Below are 14,811 nucleotides of genomic sequence, written 5' to 3'. Positions count from 1 at the left end.
CAATTTGCATCAACCATACGCTTATGCATTTTTTGGAATATTGGTTTCAATGACCTCTAGCATCCTTTAAGGGTTTCCTGTCCCTCATACACTGCACATTCTTAAAAGAAAATAGTGGTCGATGAATAAAAAACACATTCACGAACCTGGTTAACTTGTGAACTTACAATAACACTGAGATCAAGATTTTAAATACATTTTGTGCATATAAGTTCTTATAGAGGTAGCCATGGTATTTTGGTAGCAGGTACTAGGTGACCGGCTATTGGCGACGCAAAGTAAGTTGATGCCACAGAATGTATCCAAGGATACATCATGATTGTGTCCAGTGTGACTTCATCTGGCTTTTAAGTATGTTAAACACTTTTCAGGACCCTTAAAAACAAACGTAATTTTAGGTTATAAAAATGTGTGATTATATACTACATAATGGTCCCCAAAAATTAATCAAAATCATCAACATGATACTCCCACATTAAAATAATAATGACCCTGTTATGTAGACGTACGCCTGTGGGGTGCGCGGACAGAGTGCGACTTATTGTCATTGTCATGGACTAACAAGTTTCGTATCGTGCGGTGGGGTTTCATGCTAGTGGAGAATCCGTGTTTCTTAAAAATTCTAGAAACCCTCTCCGAGAGTCCCTCCACATAAGGGATGACCACAAGGCCTTTGCTCATCTCCCTAGATCTCACACAGCTCTTATGATGCTATGCACTCAACCGTGCAGTATAACACAGAAATGTTATGACTTAATTTATAGATTTTAAAGAAATATATTATTATTAAGTTCATGTTAATTTTATGAAGAATATATTATATTATAATTATTTTGTGTAAGTTCTTTAATGTTGCACGATAAGCATATCTACGCGGTTCAAACTTGATATGCGCAAACATGGAAAAAGTGGCCCAACACGTTTTCTGGACGATTTATTTAATTCTCGCTATTCGCAATAAGGGCGCCGCCAACTTGTTTTGCGATGTAATCGTGATGTATCATGGGAAAAGGTCGACATCAAGTCCGCGCAATACGAATATTACCATGCTATTACATAGGAACACGTGACAATATTTTTTAGTTTGTCAAAATAAAGGTGTTACACGCGAATCGATACTCAATAATACTTAATAATGTGATTTGAAATGTGCACAATTAATTTTTCTCTATCGATTTGCGTGTAATACCGTTATATTGACAAACTAAAAATATTGTCACGTGTTCCTATGTAATAGCATGGTAATATTCGTATTGCGCGGACTTGATGTCGACCTTTTCCCATGATACATCACGATTTTCCCATGATACATCACGATTACATCGCAAACCGCTGGCGGCGCCCTTATTGCGAATAGCGAGAATTGCAATTTATTTGAATAATTGCTTAGTAATTGTTGTAGCGTTAATTGGTAATTTTATACTCATTTTCAAAGAACCCTTGTACCAATATCGCCATAAACCATGAAATAATGTCAAATATAATGTTTTATTCATGTTTTTATGCAACATAATTCATATCCCGTCAAACTGTCAAAACATATAAATCTTAAAAGTACATTATATATCCAATTGTGAAGGTGGTTCTCAATAAAGTGCTCAACTTGTATAAAAGGAGCAATTAATGTACTTTTGATATGTATAAATAATCTTATCAAAACTACATTAAATCTTAAGTACAATAATTTACTATGAATTTGAGGGAACAACGTTAATGTGTTACTATTAATTTCGATGATAATTAGACAGGTGTAAGTTTGGTATTTGGTTTTATACATAAATACATTTATCGTTGAAGTAAACAAGAATCATAATATCCTAAGAAGCTACTTCGCCAATATCAAATCTATTTTTAAAAGGATAGCCAACGCACCTGTCAGTTCCAAATGTACTCGGATAAATATCTAATCACGTTCACCTAAAGACATTTAGTTGTATTATAAATATGTTTGTGACAAAATGCTGGATCTTGTTATATTAAATGGATAATTGTTTTTCAAAAATCATTTATAGGCTATTTCTATATGTTTACATTATGTCCCAACCGACACCTAAATGGAATCAACCAGATTCGTTGTATTTGTAGGTCAACATTTCAACATAAAAGTTGTATACGACATTAGGTCCTCCATAAAAATCTACATTAAACAGTTAAAATAGCCAGTCGGGGTTAAAATGGACAGAAAGACTTCCTTATAATTATTACTAATATTATTTCAGCATTTTCCGGTAAATAATAACAAAATAGAAATTAGTCGGGAGTCTATCAACTCATGTAAGATATTATATTTTATTTAACAGCTTACAACCTATACTTTCCTACATTATCCGAATAAACATCACTAATCACTCTAATTTTTTTTTTAATAATTAGGGGTAGATAATCTACTATAGAGGATATTGTTTTTGGAAAAATTACAAAACTGTAATACGATAAAGGAATGTAATCATGAACTGTATATGACGCTGCACACAAAAATTAGTTCAAAGTCAAAAGCACGGCGCATGCGCAACAGATGGAAATAAAAACACTGTATCTCTAAGTTATTGGGTATCAGCTATATGTATAGATAATGCCAGCGTTGCCTATCTTTTAAAAAAATAGATTCGATACTGACGCAGCCGCGTAGTCACTCCACAGGATATTATGTTTCTTATTCAATGATACAATTATTTAGGCTTGAAACTAATTACCAATCATACACCTGTGTAATTACCATCGGAATTAATAATAACACGTTGCATCATGTTATCCCCTCAAGTCCATTGTAAATTATTCTAGGTGCGAAGAATATTATGTGAACAGCTTCATAAGATATGAATTGCATTGCATTGCTATCGCCATCACATCTGATGATTGGCTACCACATTGACAGCATTGACAGTGTCAATTTGACACATTATCTTGGTCTGATGCTCCCTCCATTTCGTCCTCTCTTGTGTGATTCTTTTGGCTTTCATAGTACGTCAATCAAGACATATATTTAATGTTTTCGAACCATTTAGTCGTTCTGACAATCACTCTTTCTTTTCCTTTCCACCTTTCCTCTATATATTAAGATATTAATCTTCCAAAATATCTTGTTACCTTCGATTACATATTTCATATTTTAATATAATACTGCAATAGTACGTCCTAGCACACAGTTTAAGATTCAATAATGTTTTGGTAATGACATTGAGACATTGCTCTTAGCTAAAGCAATTGACGCACCTGCTGATGGTGGCGTCGCATTATTTACACACATGATGCATGGCGGAATAGTCAATACTGATTTGTTTTTCATAATACAAGTTATAATACATGATACGTTGGGAAGTGATTTGTTTAATAGCCAAGGTCATGAAAAGACATCTTGGGCATTCTGCCTTTTTTAAATATAATATAAAATACCTATAGTCCTTTAAGTATTATGAATATTGATTTTGAACAAGTTCAATTCGGGTTATAATAAATTAAGAATACCAAAGTAAACTCCGACGAAGCATCAGTTCTGTCTCACAATAATATACGGGATACAATCGGATTACCCACGATGCATCGCTCTCAGTCTATTACACAAGTGTAGCGTACGTCTGTAAGGTCATAATAAAGAGATTGCGATTTCCAAACGCCGTGAACGCTCGCCCGTCGATATATTCAAAACCACTCTCGTGTATCAAAGCGAGTATTTAACCAGTTTTGAAGATTTTCCACGTGCGAAATCAAGGTGGATACATTGTTGCAAATGCACAAAATTGAAAATACAAATTTAAAGGAAAGTCTAACTATTATTATGATCCTTTTTCTTTGTTTGTAAGAAATCATTATAATAAAGCTACAGCGATGTGTGAAAATTTGACTTCATTCAAACTCGAGGCTCACACGTAGAGATAGTCAATTGAAATGTGTATGATACTTTCCGTATAAAAATGACATTGCGAGTTCACCTTTTGGACACCAACGTCGTATATAAAACGCACGTGTTACGTACAAATATGCTGATTTTATGACATGTCGAAGTTCATGCCACGCGCCAACTTTTCAGCACGAAAAAATCTCATTTTGAAAGTAAAGCCCTAATATACGGATGTAGTGGTCTTTAATCTATCAAAATATATGTTTTTTGGCAACTATAATGTTTGGGAAGTACAAAAATACAATTAAGTTTAAGCAGCATGTTAACCTTAGTTTTTAGTCAAAATCAAAAGCATGCTGTATTGAATTAGGCAGAGAATTCGGTAACCATTAAATTAGGGGTTCATTCATAGGATTGAGGGCATGGTCGCTGTTTATAATGTGCATAAATCAACGATCATGCCCGAAATCCTATGAATGAACCCCGTTCATACATACCCAACATTCTGAACATTACACGTTTAAATAACATTTTCATACCGTTTTCCTTCTAAAAATGAGTAGGCCTACTTACAGGCAGCTCGGTTCATACGGTCAACGGCCGGGAGTCAACGCGTTCATCTTTTGCGCATAAACGGAATTTATGACCAGCAAAAAAGGGCCCAAATCCAATCAGAAACGTCGTTATATCGTGAGTATGTATGAATCACATTGCCCTCTATTGACCAAATTAGATGTTAGTCTTTGTTCCAGCTGCCTTGTTCTCCTTCGTGACGAATGAGCACAATCCGGTTTAGAACTGAGACTAGCAATATTTAACGCCGTTTTCAACGTCGTATAAACGTACGGGCCAACGCACAGTCCACGCACCACGTATGTAGCATCGCAATCTCTCTAAGAATAAATGAATCACTACACGTAGAGTATTGAAGTTCTTGGGTTTATTTTATCTGGGAACTATTTAGAGGTTAATAACTGCGCCTCGGTTATTTGGAGGGCATATGAAAAATTATTTTGCCTTTGGAACCGAGGAATATTCTGAAGTTCAAAGCAAAATGGTTAGATGTTTCACAATGCACGACATATTTCCGATGCAAGGTTATTAATCTCAATCGTAACCTTCACATTGATCTCTTCACTGTACAAAATAACCCAAATTTTGGTAAAAATAGATGATTTTTACATCTTCCCTTTCCAAAAATCGATCAGGCTAAAACAGGACGACCAATAACAAAAGTGCTAATCACATTCTGTGCAAATTATGGTAGCGCGCAATCCAAATACAGCGGCTTGTTCGCCGCACAATATGTCAGTGTCGTAACTAGGGTTGGTAGCAACCGGGACAAGAAACAAAATTGGCGCCCCTACCCATTGTGGCGCCCAGGGCTAAGGATACATACCCCCCCCCCCCCCATTCTTGAATTCGCGCGAAATTTTGGACAAATATGGTCTACCAATAATTAATTTTGGTTACTAGAAGTTGAATATCGGTCTTAAAATGTTTTTTCAATTGATTAGGTGCTGAAATTTTGACTTTCATCGCTTGGAGGAGCGCAGAGTCGATGCTGAATTGGTAAATTTGGCGCCCCCAAGGGTGGCGCCCGGGGCATGGTGCCCCCTCCCCGTAGTTACGCGCACGCCACTGCAATACGGCACTCGCATTGGTTACTAATACATATTCATAACCTCATTAATAAACGCGATGCGTGCGATCCAATTACATTTAGTTATTTATTTGTAAAAACGCGAAAGCAAATCGAGGTCATTAATATCTCACAATCCCACAAAATGCGTGATATGTTCGAAAGTTATAGGTTAATAACTGCGCATCAGTTATTTTGAGGGCATTGTGAAAAATGTAAACATTTTGCCTTTGGAACCGAGGAATATCCCGAGGAGCGCAGCCCGACATAATTATAACTGATGCAAAGTTGTTAACCGAATTCATAGCCGTCATTTTCAACTCATCGCTCAACCAAATCTCAAGATTTTATTCTCTGAAATTTGTTAAATAAACAATTTTTTCCAAAGCACAATGTCTAGATATTTCACAATACCCTCAAAACAACTGATGCGCAGTCATTAACCTCTAAATAATTTCACATTACTGCCTAAAATTTGTCTGTTTTTAAGACAAAGGGTAGTGAAAAGAGTGTTTACACTTTGGCCTGATCATGAAAGGCCCGATGAAGTCATGTATTGTGGGATATGTTGAATACCTTCTGTGGAATCAACTGATTTGGCGTCGCCAATAGCCGCTCACCTGCTACCTCGATAGTAATTCATTATACACAACACTGTTGCATTTAAAATCTTGAATCTTAGTGTTAAAATATTTTGATTCAACATTAACTATACCATGCAGTTAGTTTTAAGCATAAATGTATTTATCGACTAATATTTACTTAAGTGTCGAGGGACATGAAACCCTGCAGGATCCTATAGGCACTGGAACCAAGTTATTCCAATAAAATGAATATGGTTTGTGCAAATCGAAGTTTTGTTTCATTTAAATAATTATGGTCAACAAAGTCTTGATTTTGCATATAAAATAAAAAATTCCGCGCTATGAAAGAATGTGTTTCGTATGATACTATTTTTATTTCAGTTCATTTCAACTTTATTTTCACAACGGAGGTTCAAATCAATTATGATAGAGACTAAACGGCAGGAAAATACCGACAAATAATATCTATTAATTTGATTTGGAGATTGTGCAATGTTTGCGATTCATGAAAAATCCAGAAAAAAGTTGAAATGCAGTTCTCCTAAAAGGGTGGTGAATTATAGGGGGAAGATAGCTTGGCAAGCCAAAAGGAGGGACGTGAGCATTTTTTGACAGGTCGAAAGGGAGGACAGACACACTCCTCCCTACGCCAAAAATAAAAAAGCTAGACCAACTGTCCTTAAAATGAACATTTGTCGACCATTCAATACAAATGAACAATATAAACTGACCATACAGTTTGTCCACTCTGAAGTACAAAGTGACAATGCGCGCGTATACAGCGCGTAAACAGTGCGCAGTGCTGCGTCTCTGCTGCAGGTATGCGCATAGACATACTTGTTTGTCTAGGCGTATGCATGCCTTCAATGTCGGCACAATGCGTGCGTCCGCGTCGGTACTTTGTACTTCAGAGTGGACTGACTGTACATGATCTAATCATGAAGCTATTGTAAGGATCATCTCTCCTGTCACTTGTGTCGATTTTGACTTATGCGTTTACATTGTGTACAGTTTCGTACAATTTACAGAATGATGCACTTGTCACCCAATGTGCCCACTTTTTTGTTTTACTGAACTCACTCTTATGCAATGACCCCCTTTTTTGTTTTCCTGTCACCAAAATACCACCTTTTCCAAAGAATTTTACACATTTCTGTTAATCTCACACATTGAGCCCGTTTTCTCATTATTTTTCTTCAAATTTGTCCAAATATTTTGATGACTTTTTGAAAACTTTTATATTTTCTCAATCTCACATAAATGCACATGTTTTGGTAATATTTTCTTTTTGTTGTCTGCTCACCGAAAGACCCCCTTTATTGGTGTCTACTCAGCAATCATTGCAGTACTGGGCCAATAAAGTACAATACTGCCCTCGGTATTGGGCCAATAAATGTTTGTCCAGTTTAGCACCAGTATTGGCCCAGCTCGACGCTGGTGTGCAAGCATTTATTTGCCCAATCACGGGACCTATTATATTGGCCCAGTTAAGTAATATTTGCTTGGTATGCTCTCAGGGGTTGTGCAAATGGGGTGCCAAAAATTGCTTCATATATATATGCAGTAAAATGGAAGAGTAAAATTAGAGTCAATTTAAATACATCGGGTAATATTTACCCTTCAAAGAGTGAAATCAAAGCAAATGTTATTCTCAAAAGAATGAAAAAAAGTAATATGTGACCCGGCAGCACAAACGAGCCGTAAATTCCCTAAATTGTATTCTGAGTTATGGTGTAAAATGTGTACGAAGGTCGTATTCATCGGTCACTTAAGCTGCCGCGACATCTGTCTTATTTTGATAGTCACAACACCAATCAATAATCCTATTATTGAAGTGGATAATAAGCTTCTACCTTAGATGGCTATAGAACTTTTAATAGCTCTGGTCTTTGTTTGCTTTTGCTAAATCCTTTTCAAGTGGTGGGTTATTTGTATAGGTATGCATAACCAACAATTAACAATGAGATAACCTTCTTAAACCTCGTTGACTTGGGGATGATTTGAAATGACCGCCAATTATGACTGTTTGATATTTATTGCCAGCAATGTGGAAAAAGAGACACACATAGAAACGGAAAAAGCTATAATTTTGTTGAAGGAGCAAAGTTTAACTAACCATAACTCCGCTTCTGGATATCGTTTGAAGTCAAATGATATACCATTTTTAAGTTTATGATGTTTATTTTTAAACACGAAATAAAACAAAATTGACCGGTGGAGGAATTTACGGCTCATTCGCCGTGGACGGTCACATATTCCATTGGATTGATCGCATCTTTTTTTTTCTGTAGCTTATAATGATCACTGAAGTTATTCTGTCCGTCGCTGAATACTTTTAAAATTTCAAACTCTTTCAAAAGAATCTTTCAATGTGTAATAGTTCATGAACTTTAATGAAAAGTTCTTATCTGTTTGCGTATTTTGCTATATCACCGTTCAACTTGTGATCTTTGTGCAGTCAAGATAGCAACACCCGTGGCCAGTGGGGATTATACCTGGGATTTTATAATTATATTACATTTTATAAAATAACCCAACTGAAGCAGAAATTTATTTCTGTATATTATATATATTATGTCTATGTTTGAACGTCTTCCACACATCACATGGGACATCGCGTTTAATAGGTAATCAACGGCCTGATCTTACATGTTCTGCTACTCAAATTAGGTTGGTTTCGACAATATTGTTAGAAAAAAATGTTTTTCAATGTTAGCAGCCTTGTGTCAAATTCGCAAAAGAAAAGACCCACGCAGCTACAGTAACGGCATGGTTTGCTATTCTTGTATTTTGAGTCCTTTCTTGACTGAATACGTTAACCGGTACCCCCGCTCATGATACATAACTAAACACCTGAAATAAAGAAAGTCCGCAGTTATGTTACTCGTCCTGCACCAAAACCTGATCTTAAAATATTTTTAATGTTTATACTCCTTAGTAGCCCTTTCGTTATCCATGGCGATTTCGGTTCCCTTTTCCTTTTATTTGAACATTTCTTTGATGGAATGCATTCATCATATAAATACACTGGTAAACTTATTGGTCATAGTCATCATCTACATTTATATTATCTAGATACTCCTGTCATTTGACATCAGCTAGTCTTTTCTTTTAACATTTTCGTTACTATGAATCCTTTTAGGTGTCAACTTTGGACCTGGAACTTGTTGACAAGATTGTTGGAAAGTTGTCACTCACATCTGTAACTATGATAGCAGACTGAATTACAACTCCGTTATTCGTTAATAGTATCAATTAGTGTAGTGGTGGTTTCAGTAATTCTAGTCAGTTTGTATATAGTTGAAATTAATGAATAGGAATGAATTAGGTCTAAATAATCATTCAACATTTTATAGATCTATATTAAAATCCCCTAAAACATAAGCAAGCTTTTTTCAGCATTAATTGTCTTTACAATAGGATCTATAATATCTGTTATGAACTCATTAATAGATGCATGGGCTCTGTACAGCCTGTCTAAAATAAGCGCCCTCTTTGGCAGTAGAAAATACCGTTGTGAAATGATGCTTACATCAACGTCAAGGGCGTAGTCTTAGCTTTTAAATGCCGGTTATTCTGTTCAATTTGCTTATTTCATCTGGAGATATGTTTAGTTAAAGAAAGGTTAAAATCACATTTGTGCCACTTTTACTAAGGAAGATGGCTGTACATAATAAAATTGAAGACCGAATTAAAAAGACTAGTTTGCGTCTGAATCTCATCTTTCTGTTTGACCCGGCTGGCATTTCGGAAAAGTGACGTTAGCTGCGATATTTGGGTTGAAAAATGTAGCTTTTTCTCGGGTTTTTTTATACCAAAAATGCCAATTATTAAAACAGAATAACTGGTTGCTATGGTAACTGATTAACCAGTGAATTCTGCAACTATACTGAAATTGTGGTACCAGTTAGTATGAATAATATTAGTTGAAATAAAAACTTGTGCATAGCAAGCAAACAATAAAAAATTTGGAAAAATACCTATATTTAGCTCAAAATTGCCATTTTAAGCCTCAAACAAACATTTTATGCTGACCTTTGATTTTCAAAAGGTCATACCCAAGGGCGTAAATCGGGTGGGGGACAGGGGGACACGTCCCCCTCACTTTTTAAAGTGGGGGGGACACAATATCAAATGTCCCCCCCACTTTTTGGTCCCCAACTCCTAAAAAAAAAAAAAAAAGGAAAAGAGAGAAGAGAAAGGGAGAAAAAGAGAAGAGAAAAGGGAGAAAAAAAAGAAGAGAAAGATTAAATTGCATTACAAAAACCGCACAGTCGGTTATATATAGGCCTGTGGTTATTTTAGGCGTTGCGGGAAGGTGGGTCCACGGCCCATAAGCGTGTGAAAATTCCTGCGGGCCCGCCTATATGCAGGGCCTGTCACATTTTATCAACAAAAAAATGATTTCAACATCAATCCATGCATGCTTTAGTAATTGTGAATCTCAAATCTCAAGTAAAATTTTGACAAAATGACTTCAAAATTGGACCTTCATTTTGTAAAATTTTCCAACGTCTGAAGGGGAACATCCCCCTCATACACCCCTACCCCTTGTGTGTATAGGCCTATAAACAAGTTGTCGCTTTCACTTCTACATCCGCAGGCGCGGATTCAGGGGGGCAGGTCTTATAGGCCTAACATATCAGTGGACCTGTGTAACATTAACATTTTGCTAATTGAGTTCGAACCCTTTTTTGTGTTTAAGCAATGATTTAAATAGTGTAAATATGATGCACCAAATGGCTTCAACTTCTCAGGGTGGAACATCCCCCCTCAGACACCCCTGCGTAGTGGGTAAACAAGTAGCCATTTTCGGTTCTGCTTTCCACATTTGTAAATTTATGTAATTTAATAGGCCTACAATAATAGGGAAAACTTTTCCACAAAAGGCTTCATGGACCGTCATTTCACAAATTTTTGGCTTTTTTAAACTAAAATTTTACACACTAATAGTGCCAAAATGGGCCACCAAATCGCTTCAATTAGGTATTCATTTTGCAAAAGTTTCTTACTTCGCTTTGCGCCCATTTTTTACTGTATTTATTCATTTCCCCCACTGTCAGTGTGTCCCCCCCACTTTCAAAAATGGATTTACGCCCCTGGTCATACCCAGCAAACACAAAACGTTTTCGACATCATTCGCAAAAGGTTATAAAAGGTTGTCAAAAAATCGTTTAAATGTCGGGTTATATAAAGGGTACATTAATGGTATAAAACGTTTTCATAACATTAAATAACATTTGTTGGTAATTTACTGCACAGCAAACACAAATGTTTTACAGAAAACATTTAAATGTCGGGTTATATAAAGGGTATAAAAACGTTTTAATAACATTCCAAAAACATTTTTGAAAACTTGGTACAAATCATTCTAAACAGAATGTTATTTTGGGGTTGAAAAATATTTTGCAAAAATGTTTGCCCAAAATAATTAAAATAACGTTTTTAAAATGTTTTCACGACCTTTATATAACCAGACATTTAAATGTTATTAAAACGTTTTGTAAAAAACATTTTAAGAACATTTCTGTGTTTGCTGGGTGCAAATATTTTAACATAATGTTATTTAAGTGTTGACAAAATATTTGGCCAAAAATTTTTTGCAAAAATAGTTTACAAATGATATTTCGAAAAAAAATATTGTTGTAGTGTGTTTTCATACAAAACGTTTTAAAACGATTTCATGACCTTTATATAACCCGACATTTTAATGTTATTAAAACGTTTTTACCGAAACCAAAACCCAAAATATAACTTTGTGTTTGCTGGGTAGGTCAAATACCGTTGTTTGTTGTCATGATCACCTTTTTGAAATACACATTCAAATCAATACATTGGTATATACTTTTTATTTCAAATATTTTAAATTTTAAGTATTTTAATTAGAGCCCTAATATGATTTTTCTAATATGCCTGTGAAAGTAAAGGCCTATTGGAAATAAGTGTCCATGTTCGTCCATGGAGAATATGAGTAAACATATTATTAAGGCTTTTCTCTTTGGTTTGTGAAAGTAAAGGCCTATTGAAAATAAGTGTCTACATACATGACATATGAGCAATAAACATGAGTAAACATCTAATGATATAGTGATATTTTATAAGAAAGCTTATTTTGTTTGAAAGCCAGATACAAACGCATTAGGTTCCTTTTGCATACTACGTGTTTCTAGAACAGAATAGAACATCTTTCTGGCAAGTTATAAGGCCTCACAGATGAATTTGAGTTTACTCTTTCTTCCCACATCCAAAATTGAGAATTAAAAAATATTTATTTATTTGATTTTTACTTGACATTTTCTCTGTCAAATGACATTTTAATTACATTAAAGCCATATTGTAACATTTCCATACCAAATAGATAAGTATTTCTTTGCCATAAAATGTTAGCTTTTATTATCAGATATGTCTACTTTTAATTTTGAGCCGAACAATTGATGTAAAGCAAAGAAAAATGGAATTTACTACCAGCACCGATGTCGCACACTCCGTCGGTCGTACTATCCTTTGATCTGTGTGCCACCGTACTCCCGCACGCCATGAACGTACTGTGCTATGAACATCGCGTATGCATTCGACTAATATTTCAAAACGACGGTTCCTGCGTTTTATTCAAAATCTCGGATTTTGACAAACCTACAGCACCTGGAGTCTTGATTTTTGCATTGTATATTGTTTAATAAAGTACAATATAATCGTGTTAAAAAAAAGAATTTTGAAAAATATTGAGGGCGTCCTCCTCAGCAAATGTTACAATATGGCTTTAATTTGCTACTTTCTTACTTTGATCATCTTAACTATGGTGCTAAACAAACCAATAACACCCCTACATTATTATCAATGTATGCAATCAACCATAGTTAAAATATGATTTTAATCATTTAAAAATCTGCAGTGCCAAAATGTACCGTTGATATAGGGCTGGGACTCGTTTCAAATTAAAGAAAATAATAAGTAATTAATAACTAACTATTAAAAGATACTACAGAGTAATTACCCTCCTGTCAGTGCCTGGAAAAGTTTTCAACAGAGTCATCCTCGAAAAAATTAAAAATGCAGTAGATCCACAACTTAGAGATCAACAAGCAGGATTTCGCAAGAACAGATCTTGTGTAGACCAGATTGCAACTCTTCGTATCATAATAGAGCAATCCTTAGAATGGAATTCATCAGTATATGTAAACTTTGTTGATTACGAGAAAGCGTTTGACAGTGTGAACAGAGAGACTCTTTGGCAACTTTTACGACACTATGGCATACCCACCAAACTAGTCAATCTAATAAAAAATAGCTATGATGGTATTCGCTGCAGGGCCTTACACGAAGGGCAGTTCACCAGACAATTTGAAGTGAAAACTGGTGTCAGGCAAGGATGTCTGCTCTCTCCTTTCCTGTTTCTTCTTGTCATCGACTGGATAATGAAGACAACTACGAAACAGAAAAGAAATGGAGTTCAGTGGACATTGTGGGAACAACTAGATGACCTGGATTTCGCTTACGACCTGGCATTACTGTCGCATCATACTAGACATCAGATGCAAGATAAGACCGCCACACTTGCAGCCATCTCACATTCAACAGGACTCAATATACACAAAGGAAAAACAAAAGTAATGAAAGTAAGGGACCGTTCACAAACACTTGTAAGGGGGGCCCTGATGCAAAAAGGGGGGCCCTGAATTTTTTGACCCTCCCAAGGGGGGGGCTGAAAAAAATGACCACAAATTTTCCTGGAAAAATTGAGGTTTTTTTTGCATCAGCCCCCTCCCCCCTACAAGTGTTTGTGAACGGTCCCTAAATGCAAGTAGTACTGGACCAGTTACATTGGAGGGTGCTGCTCTGGAAGAGGTACAGTCCTTGGCAGCATCATTGATAAGAAAGGAGGCTCCGCCTCAGATGCCGATGTTAAGGCTAGGATTGGAAAGGAAGAACATCATTCATGCAGCTTAAAATATCTGGACCTCAAAACTACTGTCACAACGCACAAAACTTAGGCTTTTCGATGCAATAGTCAAATCAGTGCTGTTGTATGGTGTTGAGACATGGAGAATGACGAAGAGCAATACACACAAAGTGCAGACATTTATAAATAGCTGTTTAAGACGAATTCTCAAGATACATTGGCCAGACAAGATCAGTAACTTCTGACTTGTGGAAGAAATCCCATCAAGACCCAGTGAAAGAAACAATAGGCAGAAGGAGATGGAGTTGGATAGGACATACGCTTAGGAAACCAAGAAGTAACACAACAAGACAGGCTCTCACCTGGAACCCTCAGGGAAAGCGGAGTATAGGCCTACCAAGAAACAGCTGGCGAAGGGACTTACATACTGATACTAGAAAGATGGGATACAGCTGGAGTGAGATTGAAGTCAAAGCCCAAGACAGACAGATCTGGAGGACACTTGTTGGCGGCCTATACCCTGGGTAGGGGTGAAAGGCGATAAGTAAGTAAGTATTAAAAGATACCTCGTGCCCCTTTTAAAATCTTAAACTGTACTACAGTTTAACTAAACTAAACTACCTAGCAAATACAAAACGTTTTCGACATCATTCGCAAAAAGTTAGAAAAGGTTGCCCGCAAACGGTTAAATGTCGAGTTATATCTGTATATAAAGGTTATATAAAGGGTATAAAACGTTTTCATAACATTAAAAAACATTTTATGATACTTTACTGCAATTATTCTAACAGAAATACATCCAATAATATCAATAGATGGCGATATAATGATATAAAACAAAAAACAA

The sequence above is a fragment of the Amphiura filiformis genome, chromosome 4, assembly GCF_039555335.1.
Source record: "Amphiura filiformis chromosome 4, Afil_fr2py, whole genome shotgun sequence".
NCBI classification, from domain to species: Eukaryota; Metazoa; Echinodermata; class Ophiuroidea; order Amphilepidida; family Amphiuridae; genus Amphiura; species Amphiura filiformis.
Note: the sequence above shows the minus strand (reverse complement) of the source record.